This window comes from Choloepus didactylus, chromosome 13 (genome assembly GCF_015220235.1).
Source record: "Choloepus didactylus isolate mChoDid1 chromosome 13, mChoDid1.pri, whole genome shotgun sequence".
In the NCBI taxonomy this organism is placed as follows: Eukaryota; Metazoa; Chordata; class Mammalia; order Pilosa; family Megalonychidae; genus Choloepus; species Choloepus didactylus.
Window position 1 is genome coordinate 1,391,277 of NC_051319.1, and position 24,198 is coordinate 1,415,474.

The following is a 24,198-nucleotide window of genomic DNA, read 5'->3' on the forward strand; positions in this document are numbered from 1 at the left end:
AATTACATAGAGAGTATTCATAATCTTTTGCCAAACTCTATCTTGTCTGTTGCTTTCCCTTCCCCTAGCCCAATCACTTTCCCCATCTTCAGGGATGTCTAGGCAGTGACCACCCTAACTTGTTTATGTTGAAAGGGGTGTTGAATTATGGGAAAAGTGGACATGACTGGTTAATGTTCTTCAAGACACTATTGCCACTAGGTTTTGGGACTTAGCTGGCATAGGAGTTCTCTGGAGGATTTAAGTTGCTGAGGAATAAACTTAGTGAGTGAAATTATAGAGTCTCAGATAGGAACCTGGGTATTCTTTAGGGTTTGGGGGACTACTGTTGACTTGGGCTTATCATACTGTGCCATTTGCAACATCCAGCTGAAGCCTGCACAGGGATAACCTCCAGGACAGCCCCTCAATTCCACTTGAAATCTCGAAGTAACTGAAACCTTACTTTGCTGCCTCTCTTCTCCCCTCCATCATCAAAAAGGCATTCCCAGCCCCCTGAGGCCAGGGCCAGGCTCATCTGTGGAATCCATGTCCCACATTGCCAGGGAGACTCACTCACCTAAGGGGTCTTTCCCACATCAGGGGGAGGTTGATGAATTTATTTGCAGAGTTGGGCCCAGAGAGAGAAAGTCCACAGCTGAACAACAAAAGAAGCTTTCTGGAAGTGATCCCCAAGTACAATTATAGGTAGGCTTAGCCTCCCCTTTACAACCATAAGTCCCAGAAGAGCAAGTGTCAAGACCAAGGGCCTGACCTACAAAGTAGGGGGTTCCTAACTTCACACAGTACACATTTTGTCCACTATAATCAATCAACATCTCACAATATCATCACTTAGTTGTACAGTCCTCATCATTCTCCATTTTAAACAATTCTAACAACCCAAACCACCCCATAGCTCTTTTCAGCCCTTAATTATTTGTCCATAATATTTGTGTGGTGCTAGTAAGGAATTCCTATTAATTATAGTCCCTAGTATGCAACAGGTAGATTTTTCCCATATACCACTGTGTCTTCAACTCTCTGTACCAGTGTCAAACCTTAGAAGTATATCATGCAAGCACCTATCTATATTTGTACAGCATTGTTTGTTGTCTAATTCCACTTCTTGCTTCATAAAGGTGCTAGGATGCAACTTCATAAAATGTATAAAAAGTATGATAAATGAATGGTTTTGGACATAAAATGTACAAAGATATAATTTGTAAGAAGTAGAAAATAAAGATGGTGAATGGAGGGGTTAGGAACAGTGTATGTATATGTTATTGAACATAAGTCAGTATCAAATCAAATATGATTGTCACAGATTTAGGATGTTAAATTTTAACCCCATGGTAAGCACAAAGAAAATACATGAAAAATAAATTCAAAAATAAATGAGAAGGGACTAAAATAGTACAATACAAAAAGTCAGATAAATATAGAAGTAGCTATTAATGGAAGAAGTGAAGGTCAAAAAAAAAAGGATAATCCTTACAAACATAAAATAGCAAAATGTCAAAAGAAGAGCCTGCATTATCAAAGGTTACTTTAAATGTAAATGGATTAAACTCTGCAGCCAAAAGGCAGATACTGGCAGAATGGATAAAAAAAAAAAAGACTCAACTATATGCAATTTATAAGAGACTCACCTTAAAATCAAAGATATAAGTAGATTAACAGTGAAAGGATTGAAAAGATATACCATGTAAGTAGTAATCATAAGAGAGTTGGGATAGCTATAAAATATGAGATAAAGTAGACTTTAAGTCAAAAACTGTTACAAGGGGCAAAGAGGATCACTATATACCAATAAAGGGTTCAATTAAACAAGAATACATAACAATTTTAACTACATATATACCTAACGGCAGAGCCCCAAAATATATGAAGCAAATAGCAACAGATTTGACAGGAGAAATACCTAGTTCTATATTAATAGTAGGAGATTAAATACACCAATTTCCATAATGGATAGAACATCTGTCAACAGAAGATCAATAAGGAAATACAAGACGTTAATGATACTCTAAACTAGTTAGACCTAACTGTCATATATAGAATACTTCACTCAATAGCAGCAGAATATACATTCTTCTCTAGAGCACATGGATAACTATCCAGGATAGACCACATGTTTTTTTAACAAAACAAGTCTCAATAAATTTAAAAATGTTGAAATAATACAATGTATCTTCTCCAACCAAAAAGGAATGAAGCTAGAAATCAATAAAAAAGGGAGAAATGGAAAATTCACAAATATGTGGAAATTAAACAATGTACTCTTTATTTATGGGTCAAATAAGAAATCAGAAGGCAAATTAGTAAACATCTTGAGGCAAATAAAAATAAAAATACAACATACCAAAATTTATGGGATGCAGCAAAGGCAATGCTGAGAGGGAAATTTATAGCTCTTAAAACTTATATTAAAAAAGAAGAAAGTACTCTATCAGAGACCTTCCTCAAAACTACAGGATCTAAAAAAGAAGAGAAAACTAAACTCAAAGCAAGCAGAGGGAAGGAAATAACAAAGACTAGAGAAGAAATAAATGAGAAAAGGAATTAAAAAAAATAGAGAATCAAAAAAATGAAAAGTTGATTCTTTTATTGTACCCATACCGAATCTCTTTAGTACTGAACCTTTCTCCAAGTCTCTCTGTCCTGTCTTTGTTTCTCTGTCTGTAGGGCTCCCTTTAGTATCTCCAGTAGGGCAGGTCTCTTGTTAGCAAATTCTCTCAGCATTTGTTTGTCTGTGAAAAATTTAAGCTCTCCCTCAAATTTGAAGGAGAGCTTTGCTGGATAAAGTATTCTTGGCTGGAAATTTTTCTCACTCAGAATTTTAAATATATCGTGCCACTGCCTTCTCGCCTCCATGGTGGCTGCTGAGTAGTCACTACTTAGTCTTATGCTGTTTCCTTTGTATGTGGTGAATTGCTTTTCTCTTGCTGCTTTCAGAACTTGCTCCTTCTCTTCTGTGTTTGACAGTGTGATCAGTATATGTCTCGGAGTGGGTTTATTTGGATTTATTCTATTTGGGGTTCGCTGAGCATTTATGATTTGTGTATTTATGTTGTTTAGAAGATTTGGGAAGTTTTCCCCAACAATTTCTTTGAATACTCTTCCTAGACCTTTACCCTTTTCTTCCCCTTCTGGGACACCAATGAGTCTTATATTTGGACGTTTCATATTATCTATCATATCCCTGAGGTCCATTTCGATTTTTTCAATTTTTTTCCCCATTCTTTCTTTTATGCTTTCATTTTCCATTCTGTCATCTTCCAGGTCACTGATTCGTTGTTCAACTTCCTCTAGTCTTGTACTATGAGTGTCCAGAATCTTTTTAATTTGGTCAACAGTTTCTTTAATTTCCATAAGATCATCCATTTTTTTATTTAGTCTTGCAATGTCTTCTTTATGCTCTTCTAGGGTCTTCTTGATTTCCTTCATATCCCGTACTATGGTCTCATTGTTCATCTTTAGTTCTTTGAGTAGCTGCTCTAGGTGCTGTGTCTCTTCTGGTCTTTTGATTTGGGTGCTTGGGCTTGGGTTATCCATATCGTCTGGTTTTTTCATATGCTTTATAATTTTCTGTTGTTTTTGGCCTCGTGGCATTTGCTGAACTTGATAGGGTTCTTTTAGGGTTTGTAGACCTATTGAAGTCCTTATCTCTAATTTATCAGATCTACAGCTTCGTGGAGTACACTTTCTCTAACTAACCAGCAGGTGGCGTCCACGAGCCACCTGTTCTCCACAAGCCAGTTCTCCCCTGCTTAGCCTTTTTGGTGAGTGGGGGAGTGAGTCTTGTGGGGCCCAATTGGTGTACCAAGCTTGCGTGTGTAGTTGGTGTTGCCTGCCCTGTATGTGGGGCGTGTTTCTGGGCAGTCGGGGAGGGGGGGTGGCCCTAACAATCAAATCTCCCTGATGATCCTAGAGTTTTAAAGCTGCTGCAATAGTCTAATCCTTCAGTTCAGTCCTGCCACAGTTTGTCTCTGCCACTGACCCACAAGTCTTTGGGATTGGCGTATGGCTCCTGAGACTTGCAAGTGGGCCCATCTTCCAGGCTGTGCACCCCGGGTCCTCTGTTGAGGGATGACTGTGCTATGTCACGGGTGAGTGCCGTCCCCCCAGGGCAGTTCTGGGCTGCTGGGCTGTGTAGGGAGGCTCCCAGTCTGCTCAAATGATGGCTGAATGGGGCTTTGTTAATTCACACTGCTCCACCTTCCCAGCTCTGGGACAATCAGCTGAGGTTGCAGGGAAGGCTAATGTCCACGCCCAGTTTTGTGGTGTGTGCCTGTTATTTGAAGCACTTCCGTCACACTGGGTTGTCTGGGGCAGCTCTGGGCTATGGGGCTGGCGATGGGCAGGAGTGTTTCCTGTCCACCAGGATGGTGGCTGTGAGCGGACACCCCCCTTTTCTTGGGAAGTTGTGGTGTTTAGTGAATTTTCTCAGCCACTGGATTATTGCCTTTTGTCTCAGAGCTCTCTTAGTTCTGCTCTTGACTTGACCTGCCCAGATTGCAAGTCTTTGAAGCTTTCTGTATTGGGCTTCTTAGAGTAATTGTTTTAGAAAAAGAAAAAAGGATTAAAAAAAAAAAAAAAAAGGGCCCTCCTGAGAGATCTAATGGGTTATTGAAATGCTAATAGACAAAGCAACCAGGGCCATTAAGGAAAGGTCCACAGGGCAGAGAGATCAGCTTTTCTTCAGGATTTGCACATGCGCCTCAGGGCCTGAGCTCCGCCCTTCCCCTTTCTGTGTTCACCAGAACTCCAAAAATCCTCTGCTTTTATTTTGGAGTTTTTCGTGTTTTTTTTTTTTTTTTTCTATGCCTGTCTCCTCTCTGCTGGGCTGGAAGCTCTCAGATTCTCTGGTGTCTGGTCTCAGTCTATCTATGGTTGGAGTATGGATCAGTAGAATGAGTTTCCGAGAAGGGCTACCACTGCAGTTCTCCCTTCTCCTTCCTGGAGCTGGCAGCCCCTCCTCCCACGGGACTGAGCCTGGCAGGGAGGGGTGCGGGTCCCCTGGCCGCAAAAACTTACAGATTTCGCTGATCTCAGCAGTTCGACATTTTCATGAGTGTTGTATGAAGTATGCCCAAAGACAGATTGCTCTGTGGTGTCCAGTCCACGCAGTTCCTGGCTTTTTACCTACTTTCCTGGAGGAGTAACTAAAACTTACAGCTCACCAGTCTGCCATCTTGCCCTGCCTCCCCTGATTCTTTTAAAAGATCATAAAATCAACAAAACTTTAGCTAGATGGAAAAAGAAAAAAAGAGAAAGGACATAAATAACTAAAATCAGAAATGAAATGGGGACATTACCACTCATACCAGAAAAATAAAAAGGATTATAAGAGGAAACTATGAGCAACTGTATGCCAACAAACTGGATAAGCTAGATGAAATGGAGAAATTCATAAAAACACACAAACTACATAGATGGTCTCAAAATTAAATAGAAGATCGCAACAAACCAATAACTAGTAAAGAGATCAAATCAGTAATCAAAAACTTCCCAACAAAGAAAAGCCCAGACCCAGATGGCTTCATAGGTGAATTCTACCAACCACTTCAAGAATTAATATTAATTCTGCTCAAGGTCTTCCAAAAAATTGAAGAGGGAGAATTATCTAACTCATTCTATGTAACCAACATCACCCTAATACCAAAGCCAGATAGATGCCAAAAGAAAACTACATATCAATATCCCTTATAAATATAAATGCAAAAACACTCAACAAAATAGTAGCAAACCAAGTTCAACACATTAAAATAATTATACATGATGATCAAGTGGGATTTATTCCATGTATGCAAGGGTGATTGAACATAAAATAAAAAAATGTAACAAATCACATTAATAGAACAATGGAGAAAAACTCCATGGTCATCTCAATTGATGCAGAAAAAGCATGTGACAAAATATGGCACCTTTTCTTGATAAAAACACTTAGAAAACTAGAAATAGAAGGAAACTTCTTCAACATGATAAAGAGCTTATATGAAAAATGCACAGGTAACATCAGACTAAATGGTGAAAGACTGATAATTTTCTCTCTAAGACAAGGAACAAGTCAGGGATGTCCACTGTCATCACTGTTATTCAACATGTACTGGAGTTCCAGCTAAAGCCATTAAGGAAGAGAAAGAAATAAAAGGCATCAAGTTGGAAAGGAAGAAGTAAAACTTTCCCTATTTGCAGATCATATGATCCTATATTTAGAAAATCCTGAAAAACTATACAACAAAGCTACCGGAACTAATAAATGAATTCAGTAAAGTGGCAGGGTACATGATCGACAGGCAAAAATTAGTAGTGTTTCCATACATTAGTAGGGAACAATCTGATTAAGAAACCAAGAAAAAAAATTCCATCTACAATAGCAACTAAAATAGTGAAATATTGAGGAATAAATCTAACCAAGTATGTAATGGACATGTACACAGAAAATAAAAGACATTGCTAAAAGAAAGCAAAGAAGACCTAAAGAAATGGAAGACATTGTGTGTTCATGGATTGGAAAACTAAATATTGTTAAGATGTCAATTCTACCCAAAAAGATTTACAGATTCTATGCAATCCCTATCAAAAGTCTGACAGCCTTTTTGGCAAAAATGGAAAAGCCAATCATCAAATGTATAATGAAATGACAAAGGGCCCTGAATACTCAAAGCCATCTTGAAAAAGAAGAACAAAGTTGGAGAACTCATACTTCTCAGTCCTAAAACTTATTACAAAGCTGTAGTAATCAAAACAGCATGGTATTGGCTCAAGGACAGATCAGTGGAATTGAATTGAGAGTTCAGAAATCAACCCTCACCTCATGGTCAACTGATATTTGACAAGTGTGCCAAGTCCACTCAATGGGGAAAGAATAGTTTCTTCAACAAATAGTGCAGGGAAAACTGTATGTCCATGTGGAAAAAAAAAAATGAAGGTAGATGAACCCCTACTTCACACTGCATACAAAAATCAACTCAAAATGGCTGATAGACCTAAATATAAGAACCAGAACCATATAACTCCAATAGAAAATATAGGGAAGCATCTTTAGGACCCAATGGTTTCTTAGACCTTATACCCAAAACATGAGGAACAAAAGAAAAAATAGATAAATGGGACCTCATCAAAATTAAAACCTCTTTGCCTCAAAGGACTTTATCATGAAAGTAAAAAGACAACCTACAGAATGGGAGAAAATATTTGAAAACCACAAATCTCATTAGGGTTTAATATCCAGAATATATAAGGAAATCCTATCACTTAACAACATAATAGCAAACAACCCAATAAAAAATTGGGTAGACTTGAATAGACATTTATCCAAAGATATACAAATGGTCAAAAAGCACATGGTAAGATGTTCAACATTACTAGCTATTGGAGAAATGCAAATCAAAACCACATGAAATACTATTTCACACCCCCTAGAACAGCTACCAACAAAAAATGGAAAAATTAGAAGTATTGGAGAGGATGGCAATGTAAAATGGTGTAGCTACTGTGGAAGACAGTTTGGCCATTCCTCAGACAGTTAAGTACAGATTTACCATGTGACCTGGTAATCCTACTTCTAGGTATATACCCCAAAAATTTGAAAGCAGGAATTCAAACAGTTATTTGCACAGCAATGTTCATAGTAGCATTATTCACAATTGCCAAAAGATAGAGACAACCCAAGTGTCCATCAACCAATGAATGGATTAAAAAAAAATATGTGGTACATACATACAATGGAATATTATTCAGTCCTACAAAGGAATGAAGTTCTGATATATGTGACAACATGGGAGAACCCTGAAGGCATCATATTAAATAAAATAAGCCAGACACAAAAAGACAAATATTGTATGACTTAACAAATATGAAATAATTAGAATAAACAAACTCACAGCATTAGAATCTAGACTATAGGTTATCAGAGGATGTAGTGGGATAGGAAATGAGGAGTTACTGCTTAAATTGTAAAGGGCTTCTATTTCAGTTGATTGTGAAATTTTGGTAATGAATGGTGGCAAGAAAATAGATAAATGGGATATAATTAATGGCACTGAATTATACATGTGAATGTGGTTAAAAGGGGGAAATTTCAGGTTGTATATATGTTACTAGAATAAAAATCTTAAAAAACCATAAGACTGTATAAAATAAACAATGAACCTTATTGTAAATGATGGACTATACTTAACAGTACAATTATAAAAATCTTTCATGAATTGTAACAAATATACCACACTAATGCAAAGTCTTAATAATAGGCTGGTATATTATGCATGATTTTTCTGCAAACCTACAACTTCCCTAAGGCAAAAAAAAGAAGAAAAAAAAAAGACTGCAAACCCCTGGTCATTCTTTTTTTCTAAGTTCATTTCTCAGGATAAATTTCAGAGATGCAATAACATCTCCCTCTGGACAAACAGCAGTTTTGCTTACTACTTAATATAAAAGCAGTGGATTCCCAAAGCTCAGTGTTTTTCAGTTGTGACATAAACATTCACCTGGGCCATATTGTGTTATCCCCTTGGGATTTGTGGCCAAAAGGAACCAATGCAAATATGCTGATACTTATGCTGTTTGCCACATTATGAATAATAAAATGCTTTTTATCTGACCTAGGAATCTCATTTCTGCTGTGGATAGCCATGAAACAGTAGTAGGCTAACTTATTAGCTCTAAGTAGGGTAAAATCAAATATGAAATTCAACGAGAGAGAGAATTTTGTAGTTGATTAGGGTAACATGCTCAATCATCATGGAAAACTAAGCAATCCTGAACACAAAGTACCTAAAATAGTCTTAAATTTTCAGAAAATGAAGCTCAAATTCTTAACAATAGATATTAAAATAATGCGAGATTTTTGTTGTGTTTTCTTCCAGGAAAATAAATTGACTGTAGAAGATTTTTTTTTTAAATCTCTGGGTGGATTCAAGTAAAAGATAATAAATTCTCTCTCTCACATTTAATAATTTCTGGTTCATCTCTCAAAATTTTAGAGAAAATTTTTATTTCAAATCCTTGAGTAAAATGTTTCCCCCCATTTCCTCTAAGATATTACCCAAAAGTAATTGGAAAATAAGAAAAAGAAACACAAACTCCATATTTGACAAGAAGTAGGGAACTTCTAAAACCATAAACTACAAAATCATAAGGTAAATAGAAGGGCTGAGCAAAACAACCAAGTCAAAGAGGAGTGCAGAAGACACTATTAAGCAAACATCTAAACTAAAATGAACAGAACATGTTTCTCCAAACTGCGACAGTCTGAGGGGCAAAATCAACAATATCTTCTAATAAGCTATAGGAATGGGTGTGCAAGCTATTGGAATATACTATCCTTGTTCTATTTTGTCAGAGGAAGAAGAGCTGGGCTGAATGGAAGTCACACAAACCATATTTGTAATAAGCAGCCTGTCGGTGAGGAGAGATGAAAGAGATTATGCCTGGTTTGCAATTTCATAGAAGAAACAGAGAGATTAATAATGCAGAGAGATTAATACTTTATAGGGAGATTAATATTGTAGCATTAATAAATTCCTACTAGTTGGGAAAGTGGCACTGGCATCTGCCCAATATGAACGTTCAACAAATAGTCCATACAGAAAAATCTAACATTTAAAAATGTGTAATTCAAAAAGAAAAAGTAGATATACAAACATACTAAAATTTTTAAAGATGGCAGAGAAATATATAAACAGAAGATTAAACAGTCAGCAGAAAAAGAAAATGTTGCTACAGCAAAGATTAAAACTGTGAACAACATCCTCCCTTGAATTCAGTTCAAGTTAATAAAGCCATCATTCTAGAAAAACAAGAATTTCATGTAGATAAAAATAATCAGTGAAGATATGAAAAGTCAGATGAAGACAAAATATGAACTGACAGAGGAAGAAAGTGGAAAGGAAAAATAAAACCATGACAAAATGAAGGCTATGTTGAGGAAGAAAGGAAGGAAGGAAGGAAGGAAGGAAGAGAGGGAGGGAGGGAGGAAGGGAGGAAGGAAGGAAAAGAAAAGAAAACCCAAAAGACAACAACTGAAACAAATTTCTCACAGGTGTGATAAATATAAGCAAAATGAAAATGGACAGAGTTAACATGATTAAAGTCAGTGTAAAGGAATTCAATGTGTCAGTATTGTCCCTAAAGAAGAGAACAAAAGTAATAAAACAGAAAGAAAAGTATCAAAATAGAATTCAAGAAAACTTTCCAGATTTAAACTGGGACTAAAATTTTATTGAAAGTGAAGTACTCTACGTAATAGGAAAAACTGACACAGGATGAACCCTTGTTAGGTTACACTCTAGCAAGCTTACTAGACTTCAAAAATAAAGTATCTTTTCAGCAATCAGGACAAAAGAAAAAAATGTCTATAATGGTAAAAACAGTCAGATTAGCCTCACATTTCTCTATGGTGACATTTAATACCAACAGACCATGAAGCAATGCCTAGCAAGAACTTTGCACCTAGCCACATTGAGTGTAAATGTCACTTTGAAGAAGAACTCAAGACAAACTTCAGCTTTGTTTTAAAATGTCATAGCAGACAATGAATACAATCCAAGTGGAATTGGTCACCAGTCCAATTAACTCCATAATCATACTTTCTAATTATATTTTATTGATTGTTTTGATTTTGTGTGGTCTTTTAGTCTCTTACATACATCATATATAATATTTTGTCATACATATTTAAGAAAGAATAAATCATTTATCAACATTTAATTATAAAGCAAACATTCATGTAATTTCCAAAAGATTAAGAAATGAAACATGTTCAGAATAATAAAGCCCTGCCACTCATTTCATCTCCACAAATCATTCCTCTTCCTTCTCTTAGAGAGAATCATTATCCTGACTTTTGTGGTAATACCTATCTGTGTCTTTGCATCTAAGGTGAGTCTCTTGTAAACAGTGTATAGTTGGATTGCGCATTTTTACCCATTCTGCCATTGATTGGGGAGTGTAATCCATTAACATTTGATGTTATTACTGTAAAGGCAGTTCATACTTTAGCCGTTTTATCCTTTGGTTTTTATATGTTTATGCCAGCCTGAAACTGTTATGGACCTCAAAAGAGCCATGATCTTTTAATACAATCTTGTTGGGGGGACCTTTTGATTAAATGTTTCCATGGAGATATGACTCACCCAGTTGTGGCTGAGCCATTTTGATGAGATCATTTTCACAGAGGTGTGGACCCCACCCATTCAGGGTGGTTCTTGATTAGATCACTGGAGTCTTTTATAAGGAGCTCAGAGAAGCTGAGAGAGGCACTTTGGAGAGAAGCTAAAATACATAATCCAGAATTTGCCCCTGGCAGAAGCTAACAGCCATCACAGACCCAGAGACTGAAGGTGCTGGGAGATGCAGACAGAAGGACATTTAGAGATACTAAGCTAAGAAATGAGGCTTCAGAGAAGCTAAGAGAGGATTTCCAGATGCTTAGAAAGAAATACCCCAGGAGAACCAAGCAGAGAGCTGAGAGAAAAAGAAGCTAAGAGAGACAGAAGCCCAGAGACATTTTGGAGAAAACAATTTTGAAACCAGAACCTGGGAGCAAAGGACTGGCAGACTCCAGCCACATGCCTTCCAGCTGACAGAGGTGTCCTGGATGCCATCAGTCTTTCTTCATTGAAGGTATCCTTGTGTTGATGCCTTAGTTTTGACACTTTTATAGCCTCAGAAATGTAAATTTGGGCCTAATAAAACCCCTTCATAAAAGTCAATCCATTTCTGGTATTTTACATAATGGCAGCTTTAGCAAACCACAACAATGTTTTATCTTATTTGTTTATTTTTTTTGTCTCTCTTTTACCCTTTTAGTTACCCTTACTGATAATCTTCATTTCTTTATACTATTCAAAGCCACTCTCTCCTGTATTTTTCTTTCAGCCTGCAGGACTCCCTTTAGTATTTCTCACAGGGCACGTCTCTTGTTGATGAACTCTCTCAGTTTGTTTATCTGTGAATATTTTAAACTCTCCTTTTTTTTTTTTTTTCAGGTAAAAACATATTTGTACCTTTTATTACAATTGTTGAGTATACTAGGTTTCTGTGGGTTATACAGTCCCAGTCTTTATCCTTTGTCTTTTGTTCTGGTGTCCCACATGGTCTCAACCTTACTCTTTCAACCATACTCACAGTCATCTTTGTTCAGTGTATGTACGTTGCTGTGCTACTACCTCCCAAAAATGTGTTCCAAACCTCTCACTCCTGTCTTTTCCTTTCTGTCTGCAGGGCTTCCTTTAGTGTTTCCTGTAGAGCAGGTATCTTGTTCATAAACTCTGTCATTGTGCTCCGTACTCCATGATCATCCCCAGCAGTACCCATATATTTAAAAACCATATTTTTAAACTTTTTGCAGTACAAAGAAATGAAATTTATTTTTATAATGAATATGTATTTAGGAAATTTGCTAGATACTCTTACTAATTCCAATACTTTATCTATAGATATTTACACATTTTCTATGCACACAATCATATAATCTGCAAATAACAGTTTTTCTTCTTTCTTTATAATCTGATATCTTATATTTCTTTTGCTTTTATTATAGAGCTTTCCAAGAACTCCAGTACAATGTTGAGTATGAGTGGTGATGTTAGGAATCATTTTCTATTCTCAATATCAAAGGGAAATTTTTCAACATTTCATTAAGTAGATATATGCTGAACCTATCAGATTAAAAAAGTTCTTTTCTGTTTCTACTTTGCCAAGATGTTTTCTTTTTATATCATGAATGCACATTTAATGTTTTAAAATCATTTTTTGTCTTTCTGTTGGGATGAATAAATAATTTTCTCCTTTGATCTGCTAATCTGTTATGGAAACTAATTAATTTTTCTAATATTTAAACAACCTTGAATTCTTGTAATAAACCCAGATTGGTCATGTTTTTCTCCTTTTTATACATTGCTAAATTTTTATTTAGAATGCTGCAGCTACAATTCATGAAAGAGACTGGCCTCTAATTTGTCTCTCCCATATAGTCTATCTTAGGTTTGGTAACAGGTTTACACAGCCTCATAAAATGACCTTGGAAGTTAAACAAAAAAAAGTATAGAAATTTCCCAGAAAGTGGAACTAATATACACAGGGTTGGAAAATATGAGCAAAAAGATAAGAGACAGGACATCAATGTAGGATATACAACCAAATGAAAGGAATTCCAGAAACAGAGAAGAAAAAAAATGGGAGAAATGAAATTATGTAAGATATAAGATCAGAGGATTTCCCAGTGATGATTAACATTCAAAATAGATAAATAAGAGAAGAAAAAAAGAAAAAAAAGAAAAATGACCCAAACAGGGATAGTTTATTGTGAAATTTCAGAATAGCAAGAAGGAAGAGAATATTTCTGTTTCCAAAAATTAAACACACACACACACACACACTCACAAAAACGCCTACAAAAAGGAACACAAATTTGTCTTACATGTGAGTTCTCACTGGTATCACTGAAGGCTGGAAGACTGACACTTTTAAATTTCTGAAGAAAAATGGTTTTCAATCTAGAATTCTATACCTAGCTAAACAGTCAATCAAGTATGTGAGCATTATAAAGACATTTCCATAATGCAAGGACAAAAAAAAAATTTACCCTCAACATGTGCTTTCCTTGGAAGTTATTTGTGGATGTGGTCTGACAAAATGAGTGCGTATACCTCACTCATTTCTCACTCATCTGGGATACAGTGTATTCAATAAAGGAAAATGACAGGAATCACATGATTTTAGCTATGAAAAAACCTAGTCTCAATTGGAGCAGGTGGATCGTGGGCTTTAAGAAGGGTAATTCTAAGGAAATTGGGTAGTCAGCAGTGATTACAATTACAATTTTTTCAACACTCAAATTAAGGTACAGGCTACATTCAGAGGGCTTAATCATTATTATAGAATGTAACATAAATACTGTCAACATTGAAAATATAAAAGTACAGACAGTAAAAGTCAGGATGTAGGGCACAGTGACAATAGAGATGTAAGATGGCGAACTAATTTGTTATAGCAGGAGATTAATAGTGAATATCTAAGCTGGATAAAACAAGAAAGTTTAATGGATATTATTTAGAAGTATGAGCTTATATATAAGAACAAATCATTTACAGAGATAAAGTGAATGCTTGTGCAAGTTTGGATGTATTATGTCCCCCCCAAATGGCATGCTCTTTGATGTAATCTTGTGAGGGCAGACATATTAGTGTTGATTAGATTGAAATCCTTTGACTGACTGTTTCCATGAAGATGTGACTCAATCAACTGTGGGTGAAATGTTTGATTGTATTATTTCCATGGAGATATGGACCCCGCCCATTCAGGGTGGGTCTTAATTTAATCACTGGAGTCCTATAAAAGAGCTCACAAACAAAAGAAGCTAAGAGCGACACTTTGAAAACCAGCTTAGAGAGACATTTTGGAGATGGCCTTTGAAAGCAGACTTTTGCTGACACTTTGCTCCAGCGAAGCTAAGAGAGGACAAACACCCCAAGAGCAACATTTTGAAGAATGCACAGGAGTTGATAGAGGAGCTGGAACACAACCTGGGATCAGTGGACACCAGCCATGTGCCTTCCCAGCTAACAGCGGTTTTCTGGACACCATTGGCCTTCCTTCAATGAAGGTATACTCATGTGGATGCCTTAGTTTGGACATTTTCATGGCCTTCAGACTATAAATTTCTTACCAAATAACACCCCTTTATAAAAGCCAATCCATTTCTGGTATTTTGCATAACAGCAGCATTGGCAAACTGAACAGATTTTGGTACTGAGAGTGGGGTTACTGCTGCTGCTGAGTTTGCAAATACCAAACATGTTGGAAAGGCTTTTTAAATGGATAAGGGGAAGATTCTAGAAGCATCATGAGGAGCTCAACAGAAATGGCCTAGAATGTTTTGAAGAGACTGTTGCTAGACATACAGACTCTAAAGATAGCTCTGATGAAGACTTGAAAAGAAATGATGAATGTGTCATTGCCAACTGGAAGAAAGGTGATCCTTATTTTAAAGTGGTGGAGCATTTGGCAAAATTGTGTCCTGATGTCAGATGGAAGACAGAATTTGAAAGCAACAAGCTGGGTTACTTAGTGGAGGAGATCTCCAGACGACGTGTGGAGGATGTAGCCTACTTCTCCTTGCAACTTACAGTAAAATGAAATAGGACAGAGATAAGCTGAGAAACGAACTCTTGGGTACAAAGAAACCAGAAACTGATAGTTTGGAAAATTATAGGCTTCCAGAATGTGGGACCCCAGAAGCTACAGCCCCACATGAGAATTTAACCAAACATGGAACCGGACCACCATTTCAGTACAAGCCAGGATTGGAGATGGAGTTATCCAGAAAGGATTTGTGGAAAGTCCTATTGTCTGATGGTTTTGATCCCTGTAAACTGCATGGCAAGCCTACAAATTTTTTGCAAGATCTGACAGAACCACTGCTGGTCTGGACTGCAGGTGTTGGAGAAGGAACAAACTGAGGGGAAAATTTCTTCAAAGACAGAGCCATGGAGATTGAAGTCTGGAATCAAGAGCTATTGGGCAGGGAGAGTGGAGTGGCCCATGCACATGGAAGGGTGAGTTTGCCCCAGAGGCAGAGTGAGGACTTCCTGCCTGGATGCTTAGGAAGAGTGCTGCCACCCCAGGCCTCTGAGAGGGTGGAGCACACTCTCCAGGGATTGGGGAGAGCCTGGCCATCACCCCACTGTTCTCTTCCCAGAGATGGAAGAGAGTCTGGGTGATGCCCCAATGTTTGAGGAGTGTGGGATGAAGAAGATGGTCTCCCCAATGCGTGGGTATATTTGAGCACTCACCCCAGCATTTGGAGAGGAAAGAGCTACTGCAAAGGCCCTTGGAAAGGGTTGGAATCCTGCTTTCTCAAGCCTCAAGGATAAAACATCATCGTTTAAATGACTCAGAATTTGAAATCTAATGGAGTTTTCCCTGCAGGTTTTAGGAATTGTTTTGGCCCCGTGGACCCTGATTTCCTTCCAATTTCTCCCTTTGGAAATGGGAATGTTTATCCTATGACTGTCTCTCCTTTGTATATTGGAAGCAGATAACTTGTTTTAAGTTTCACGGATCCACAGCCAGAGGAGAATTTTGCTTTAGGACAAGACCACACATGTAACTGATTTTGATGGAATCTTGTATTTAACTATTGTTACTGAAATGATTTAAGTTTTTATGATAACTGTGATGAGATGAATGTATTTTTTATATGAAAAGATCATGTCATTTTGGGGTCCAGTTAGGTGGAATGTGCCAGTTTGGATGTATTATATCCCCCAAAATGCCATGTTCTTTGATGCAATCTTGTGGGGGCAGACATATTAGTGTTGACTGGGTTGGAATCCTTTGATTGAGTGTTTCCATGAAGACGTGACTCAATCAACTGTGGGTGAAACGTTTGATTGAATTACTTCCATGGAGATATGGACCCTGCCCATTCAGAGTGGGTCTTGATTTAATCACTGGAATACTATAAAAGAGCTCACAAACAAAAGAAGCTAAGAGCGACACTTTGAAAACCAGCTTAGAGAGACATTTTGGAGATGGCCTTTGAAAGCAGACTTTTGCTGACACTTTGCTCCAGAGAAGTTAAGAGAGGACAAACACCCCAAGAGCAACATTTTGAAGAACGCACAGGAGCTGACAGAGGAGCTGGAACACAACCTGGAATCAGCCGACACCAGCCATGTGCCTTCCCAGGTAACAGAGGTTTTCTGGATGCCATTGGCCTTCCTTCAGTGAAGGTATACTCATGTTGATGCCTTAATTTGGACATTTTCATGGCCTTCAGGCTGTGAATTTGTTACCAAATAACTCCACTTTATAAAAGCCAATCCATTTCTGCTATTTTGCTAACGGCAGCACTAGCAAACTGGAACACTCGTAGATAAGAGGACTGTCTGTGGGGAGAGCTTGAATTGGGGACTATAGCTTTTTATTATAAGCTTTCTGTGCCATTTGGTTTAAAAACATATTTGATAAAAATAATATGCAATTAAAATTAAAAATAAAATCAGTATATTAATATTGAACAAAATAAATTATACTTGAATAGAATTCAACCTTGGTTGGATTTTCTTTTTAAAAAATTTATCTACAATATTATGGTTTAATTCACTCAGATTTATTTGATGGAAGTCCATCAAGACAATAGAGTAGGTAAAATTCCTTAAATGGTACAACAAATCCACTGTCTATTTCAATGGCCTAAGGAGTAATCAATCTATCATTTAATTGTAAATTTTAGATCGTTTCCTTCTCATCTCTAAATTTGCTATGCAATTGTAATCTTAAACTATTACTGGTCACTCTCTAGTAAAAATTACCTCCATTCACCAAAGAAAGAATGTTGTAAAAAAAAAATTACTCTATCATTCATGAAAGAGAGTACTGTACAGCTAGAAATAGAAAGAGATGAATTATTTGTAGAACAATCTATGAAAACACTTTGCTAAGAGCTTTCACAGAGGCTACCACCTTTAGCCAGATTTTTTTCCTTTTTTTTTTTTTGTATGATCATGAACAATAACAATACCAAGGTCTTAAAGGCTAGGTGAAAATTATCTGTTTTTTTCCTACATTGAAAACAATCCCTGGCCAAAATTTCATTGAATTCTAGTGATACTTAAATTATCCATAATTTTTCTAAGATTATTGATATGCTAAGTATCAATACAATAGTGTATAATGGAAAGAATTACATAACTTATTATAATTACTCAACTGGACACAAAATATGAAGGCCTAATTATGGGAGCTTATGTGTTTGTATTTTTTATTCCAATGAATTTCCAAATGCATGTCAAGTTTATTGTACAGGGAAAAAAAAAAGAAATTTTGCAGTAATTTTATCATTGCTTTTACATTATCATAGCTTAGCTTAGCAATACAATCATTAAAAAATGGAATAGAAAAAGTTTATCTTCAAGTTACTAAAATAGAAAATTTAAGTGGTTACATCAGTCCAAGTTTGTCCAAGCAATTTCTGTATTGCCTTTCATTTAGTTAACTATTATTTTTTTAGAATTCCCATTTTTTATTGTGGTAAAACATTCTTTCCTCAAATTAAAATTCATAAAAACTATAAGAAATAGTATGGGACAGATCATTTATCAGATATAGCACCATTCAATATGGTGCTCAAGCAATTTAAAACATGTAATTTCCAAAATTCACTGCACAATTTGATGTTACAGAAGCATGACGATAGTTCAGAATCTCTAAAATTTTTAACTTTATTTGTACTGACTGAATATTTTTTTTGTTATGTTGTCATGTCTGGCTTTAGTTAACAAATTATATTTTCTGTTTACATAGTAAATGTTTCATAAGAAAGGATATTATTTGTTTAATAGTAAAATCTTAAGCCTATGTATGGCCCTAAATTCCACTTTTTTACCAGTTACTCTGCTGAGCAGTATTCAAAGTACTTAGTATATAATTGGAATTTAATAATTGGTGATGGGTTATAGTTACATCATTTCAATTCTTTCTTCTAGCTATTCTAATACCCTAGCAACTAAGAAAAAGAAAATTATATAAAGATTCAGTATTCATCATCCCTTGTTAAATTCCATCTTGTCTGTTTCTACCCCTTCCTCTAGTTGTAACCCTATAGTATCCTTTGAAATTTGTTCTATAGCTTCTTGTTAAATTGTAATTTGAAAGCTATCATCTTTTTGTATGTTATATTTCACAATAAGGAAATAACGGAAACTGTGGAACTGTAACCCATAATACTCTTTGAAATTTGCTCTTTACTTACTTTTTTTCTTAAACAATTTCTAAAAATAGTGTTATTTTATTGTTTCCCAATGACGAGCACACGTCAAATGTAGGAAGTAAAAACTAAACCTGTAGTTATGGTCACACTCGTTCGACATATGGTCTAATTAATTATCTTGTTTCATGCACAAAGGAAAAGAATGGGATCCTGTTATGCAAGAGCAATCGGCTACAGCACGAAGCTCTGATGTCTGCGAAGCAATTCTGATTTTCAGAGCTGATCTGCTCTTGGCTAGTGAATTTCTGTGGCACTCTGCTGGGGCTTCTGCCCAACAATGACGCTTTGCATACTGATACCACAGTGATACATTGCATAAGCTGGCCTAATACAGGGAATGGGTGCTATCTACCAATGGAGCCAGACAGTGTTTTCTACTTCACTAAAAATTAAAGCCAAAATGGATGTTCCCTGTGGAGGAGAGCTGAAGGACACTGTGGGGAGATGGGAGGGGATCTTACAACTGAGACTGATTTCACAAAAAGGGCTTGATATTCATTTCCAGGGAGGAGCAGGGCATGGTCAGCTCAAATTTGGTGATAACGTCAGAATGAAGGACCCCGAGCTTCCCGATGCTCTGATACCTGGCAAAGATCTAAGCACATTGCCCGGGGAAGAAAGCAGGGCCGCCCGATGCTTTGATCACAATATCTCTCCTTCTTTTCACCAGAAGGCACATTTAGCAGCTGCATAAATCTGTCCAGCAGCCCATGGATTATTTCAAACCCAGGGTTCTTGTTCTAATAAACATCATAGAGATGCCTGTAGTTTCTTGCACCTACATCTCTGCTGGAATCTTTTATTACAATGTCAGAGATTTCAAACAGCTTCAGGGGAAGGGGCATCTTCTGATTTGCTGCTATTGTCTTTAGGAGGCCAGGAAGAAGGGTAGTGCGTGCCACCTGAAACTCAGCTGTTTTCGGATTACTTATGTGAGCTGCCTTTGTTGCAGAGATATCCAAGCCAAGTTGATCAGCGACATCTTCTTGGGAGCACAGAACAAAGGTAAGGGCTTCATTGAATCCAGCTCTGCTGCCATGTCATATCTTAGAAGTTCTGTGAGCTTATCAAGAGGAAATTGATTAGCTATGGTATATGTTTTCGGGAGAGCCATCTGAATGTTATATCCATAAGCAATGGCTGCATCTTCTGTAATATCACCTGCATGGATAATGTCAGCCCTGGTTGGAGGGATTTCAATCTGTATCTGATTCCCATCACCTGTGACTTCTGACTTTAAATACATCCTGTTTGGAAGCTTTGCAAGATTTTCTGGAGTTTCTCTGATTCCAACTTTCTTAATTCAATCAGCTCTCACCGTCTCCTTTCAGTAAGTCAGTTCTGGAAAGGTATATGATTTTCCATTAGGAAAAACTACCTCAGCTGCTTCGACCGTAAATTGATTCTCACAATGTTTACTGAACATGGTGACAATAATATCCAGGACTATTTTTGCCTTAGTAAAGTCAGTTCCTGTACATTGAATACATTTCTTGTCTTTACTGTTATTTTGGAATGATCCCAACTGATGATTGGAGGCATTGAAAAGATAACACCATTGCTATCATAATGATATGTAAATACTGTTTAAGTTGCTTGTTAGTATTGTATATGCTCATCAGTTCACAGGCTATATACTCCTTGGTCTTACTTAGAGGCTTGAATTTGACATGTGAAGGATGACTTTGCAGTATAAGTAAGTATAAAAGGGCCTGACAAACTGTCCAAATCATGGGTGTCAACAGCAACCAATGCTCTTTTCCTGAAAAATATTCTGATGTAATTTCTCCTGAAGTTCATGAAGCTGTCATATCGATCTTTAGTAAACTGTCATATTGATCTTTGGTAAACTTTATATTTAGGAGAACTGCTGCTACAGCATAAGGGCGTATCTTGGCTGTCTCTTCTGTGATAATTAATTTCTGGGTTTCTCCATTAGGCATTACCCATTTATAGACTGGGGCCTTTACCCTTTCTTTAAAGATTTGAAGTCCTCGGACCAATCCTTCCAGACATGGGAGATCATATCTATTGGCAGGGACATCAACTTTGTAAAGAACTATATAAAAGGCCCCCTTTGCCTTTTCATTTCCTTGTTCTTTGCTTATAATTTCCTTCTCAGAAGTAATTTCATCAAGTTCCAGATCAAATTCAAAACACAGTTCATCAAATTCTTTGTAGGTATGTGTCTGGCCCAAGGTTTGAAAGAGCAGATCCCACTTCACGCTGATAGTTGGTATCTTTTTAACTACTTCTTAAAGTATATTTAGAAAGTTATCACTTCTATGTATATATGTTATATGCTACAATAAAAATATGATAATATAATAAATATAAATATAAATATATATAAAAAATTGGTGATGAAGACTTAGTGATGTGAATAAAAACCTATTAGCTAAGAATTAATTTGGATAAACCGAAGAGACTCACAAGGTTAAAATGCAGATCTAATAAAGATTTTCCTGCAAAGGTAGGATCCATTGAATCTGACACGCATTCTATATTCACTATAATGAACTCTACCTTTTTCTGTACCCTTATTTTGGCAATTACCATAATTAGAATTACACAATTCCCATAAACAAGTTCAACACTGCTCTTGGGTTCTGGAACCAATTTTGTTTATTATTAGGAAGAATGTGAAGAGACAGAGCCAGTAGCTTTGTGTTCTGGATTTTGAGGCAGTTCTAGTAGCTGAGCTCTGGTTCTATTCCTTGTTAAAAAGATACTACCCTGCACCACAGTTTCAGTAACTGAATCTCTTTTTTACTTTACCTGCTCCTGAAACTCTAATACTTTGGCAAGTACTCCAGTTCTTTTGGAGCAAGGATTCTATTTGGCTTTGGGGTATTAAAGTCCTGGGTATGAAACACAGATTCCCTTTTGCTTTACCTCTGGCATACACACTAAAGCTATCCACAAGGGCTTCCAAGATACTAACAATGTCCTGACTAAATCCTTATCTAAGACTGCTGCCAAACTAAACTAGTAAAGGCACTGTTACAACAAAAGTTCTCACAGTATCAATTGGACATAATGTGCTTAATTAATTAGTTAACATAATTTGCTTTGAATAGAGGCCTGTTAGTTATACTGCAGGGAGTATTGGGAACTAGACCAATTTAGGGGAAAAAGCTTATGTCTGCAGCATAAAAACATACTGCTTTATTTGAGACCCCTTATTAGAGTGTTATTTTACTCATGGTTTTTGTGGGCTTTTGTTAAGAACTATTGAGGCTTATGCATTATGCTGCAAGCAAAACTACAAAGTCAAGGCCAAGAGAGAAGCTGAATGGCTATGGAGTGTGGCTTAAAGAGAAAAAAGATGATGCAATTAAAATTGTTTTGTCAGGCTGTTTTAAACCTTTAGCAATTTAATTTCTGTGGAAAAAATAACTATAACTGTGAAATTGTGAGTTTGAAACTCTGGTTACCAATCAATTTTTTATGCAAACAATTCTTCAAACACGTTTTCAATTAACATGGGATCTTAAGAACTGCAACTATCCCTTTGAACAAAAAAAGGATATTACCTATTCATCTGGCCTAACGTCATCACCTGCCCTATCCAGCAGGGTTTATTTCTTCTCTGGGGCATAGCCCTCCCTCAATAGTGCTCTCACTAAAGCTAAACCTAGGTTTTAGACTTTAACCTACATGAAGACAGGTCTTCAATCAGTGCATGGGGAAATACTTAGGAATCACTTCAGTCAACTGTTAACGCGTCACCAAGGCCTTTTAAGGAAAAGATTAATTAAAATTCTATCAGATATATTATATAGAAACTGATAATAGGATTCTAAAATTAATACGGGAAAGTACAAGGCCAGAAAGAACCAAGTTAATTTTCAACAAAGAGGGGGAAACTTCAATGTCTATTATAGAACTATGGAAATTAAAGCAATGTAATATTGGCACAAGGAATTTTGAAAAACCAATAAAAGCCAAAAAAAAAAAAAAAGGGAAAATGTTAACATTTATTAAATCTTAACAGTGAGCAAAAGATTTTTTTATAATATATATACACACACAAACAAATACACATAAACAAACACAGAATATTTCAAAGTAAACATATTAAAAGAAAATGTCTATGGTTAAATGCATGTAAATGCTTACACACAGAATACTTTGTGTTCTATAATTTAGCAACTGATTTTTTCCTCTAATTAAACAATTAAACTAGACTAAACAAGAGAGCAGACTTTGTTTTCTAAATAGATTTGGTTCTCAAGTCTGGAAGCTGATTTTTGTGACCTTGAAACATTTTATTCCAGAAATAATAGTATTCTCATTGTATTTCCAGGATGGTTCCACATAAGCCAATTTAACCTATTTTACTGACTAAATCCATGCCTCAAAAATGAAAAATAATATAGGAATGCTGGAATTGGTGATTAAACAAAATGTAACATTTTTAAATTTTCTGCAGAATTAATAGTACTTGAGGAAAAGCAAATATCAGGGAAAGACAAATGAGGATTACTGAAAAGTTCTAAAGGTAACATAAGTATTATCAAAACATTTTACAGGTAAATGATTCTTATGCTATGTCATGTCTAAATTTAAAAATTTGTTTCTCTTTTCTCTTTATAAAGATAGACCATGAACAGTATACACTTCTATCCTAGGGGTTTTGCTTTTTGCTTTGGCTCATGAATGAGGTGAATTGGAGGAGAAATAATTTTACCTTGAGGTAATTGATCAAGATATTGAAGAAAAGAGAAAAGTGAGTAAAAAGATGTGTTCCTCCAGGATAGGAGCTTTGTTTTCATCATCAATCTATTCATGATACACTACCTTCAGTAACTATAGTAGATATTCTATAAATCTCTGGGATCAAATAAATTGTACATGAGTGAGGGACCACTTGTTGATTAACTATAAACCGTGAAAGACAGATAATTTGGGAAGTATCATATTGTATGCCTCCCTCGATGATGAGTAATTAATAAAAATATATAATATCACATTATAAGTAATAAAAGGGAAAGGGGGGATAGTTTGGGCTGGCTATTTCCCTAATAAAATAAGTGGCATTACCAGCCAGAGACAGGGTAGTTGCTGTATAGAACCAGAGAGATTGTGCAATAAAGGTTATTCATTAAATTAACCTTCTGTAACTCAGGGAGTCTATCTTATACATGAATCTGTTGACACACACACGCTTTGTTCAAATATTTTTTAATAGCATATTAGATAGTTTTCTATAGCAAATGATTTTTTTTCCCCTTTAAAACCACATTTGACAAAACAAAATTTGTTATATATGGTAAGCATGCAATTATATTGGTAAAGGAGAGGATATGTTATTTCTTTTCATTTTTTAGGACTTACAAGGTAGTTCATTTGTGACCCTTATTTTGCTTTATTTCACCCTTTATTATATGACAACTTAACATTGTGAAAGCAATATGATATGTTCTGTA

At 36.2% G+C, this 24,198-nt stretch overlaps 1 protein-coding gene and 1 pseudogene across 1 annotated transcript in view; both read right to left on the minus strand.

The window, feature by feature from the left end:
- Window positions 1-24,198, minus strand: part of ADAMTS6 (ADAM metallopeptidase with thrombospondin type 1 motif 6) — a 429,283-nt gene that overhangs the window by 162,363 nt on the left and 242,722 nt on the right. The gene's annotated exons all lie outside the window — the stretch shown is intronic.
- LOC119508513 lies at window positions 19,242-20,818 on the minus strand (annotated as a pseudogene).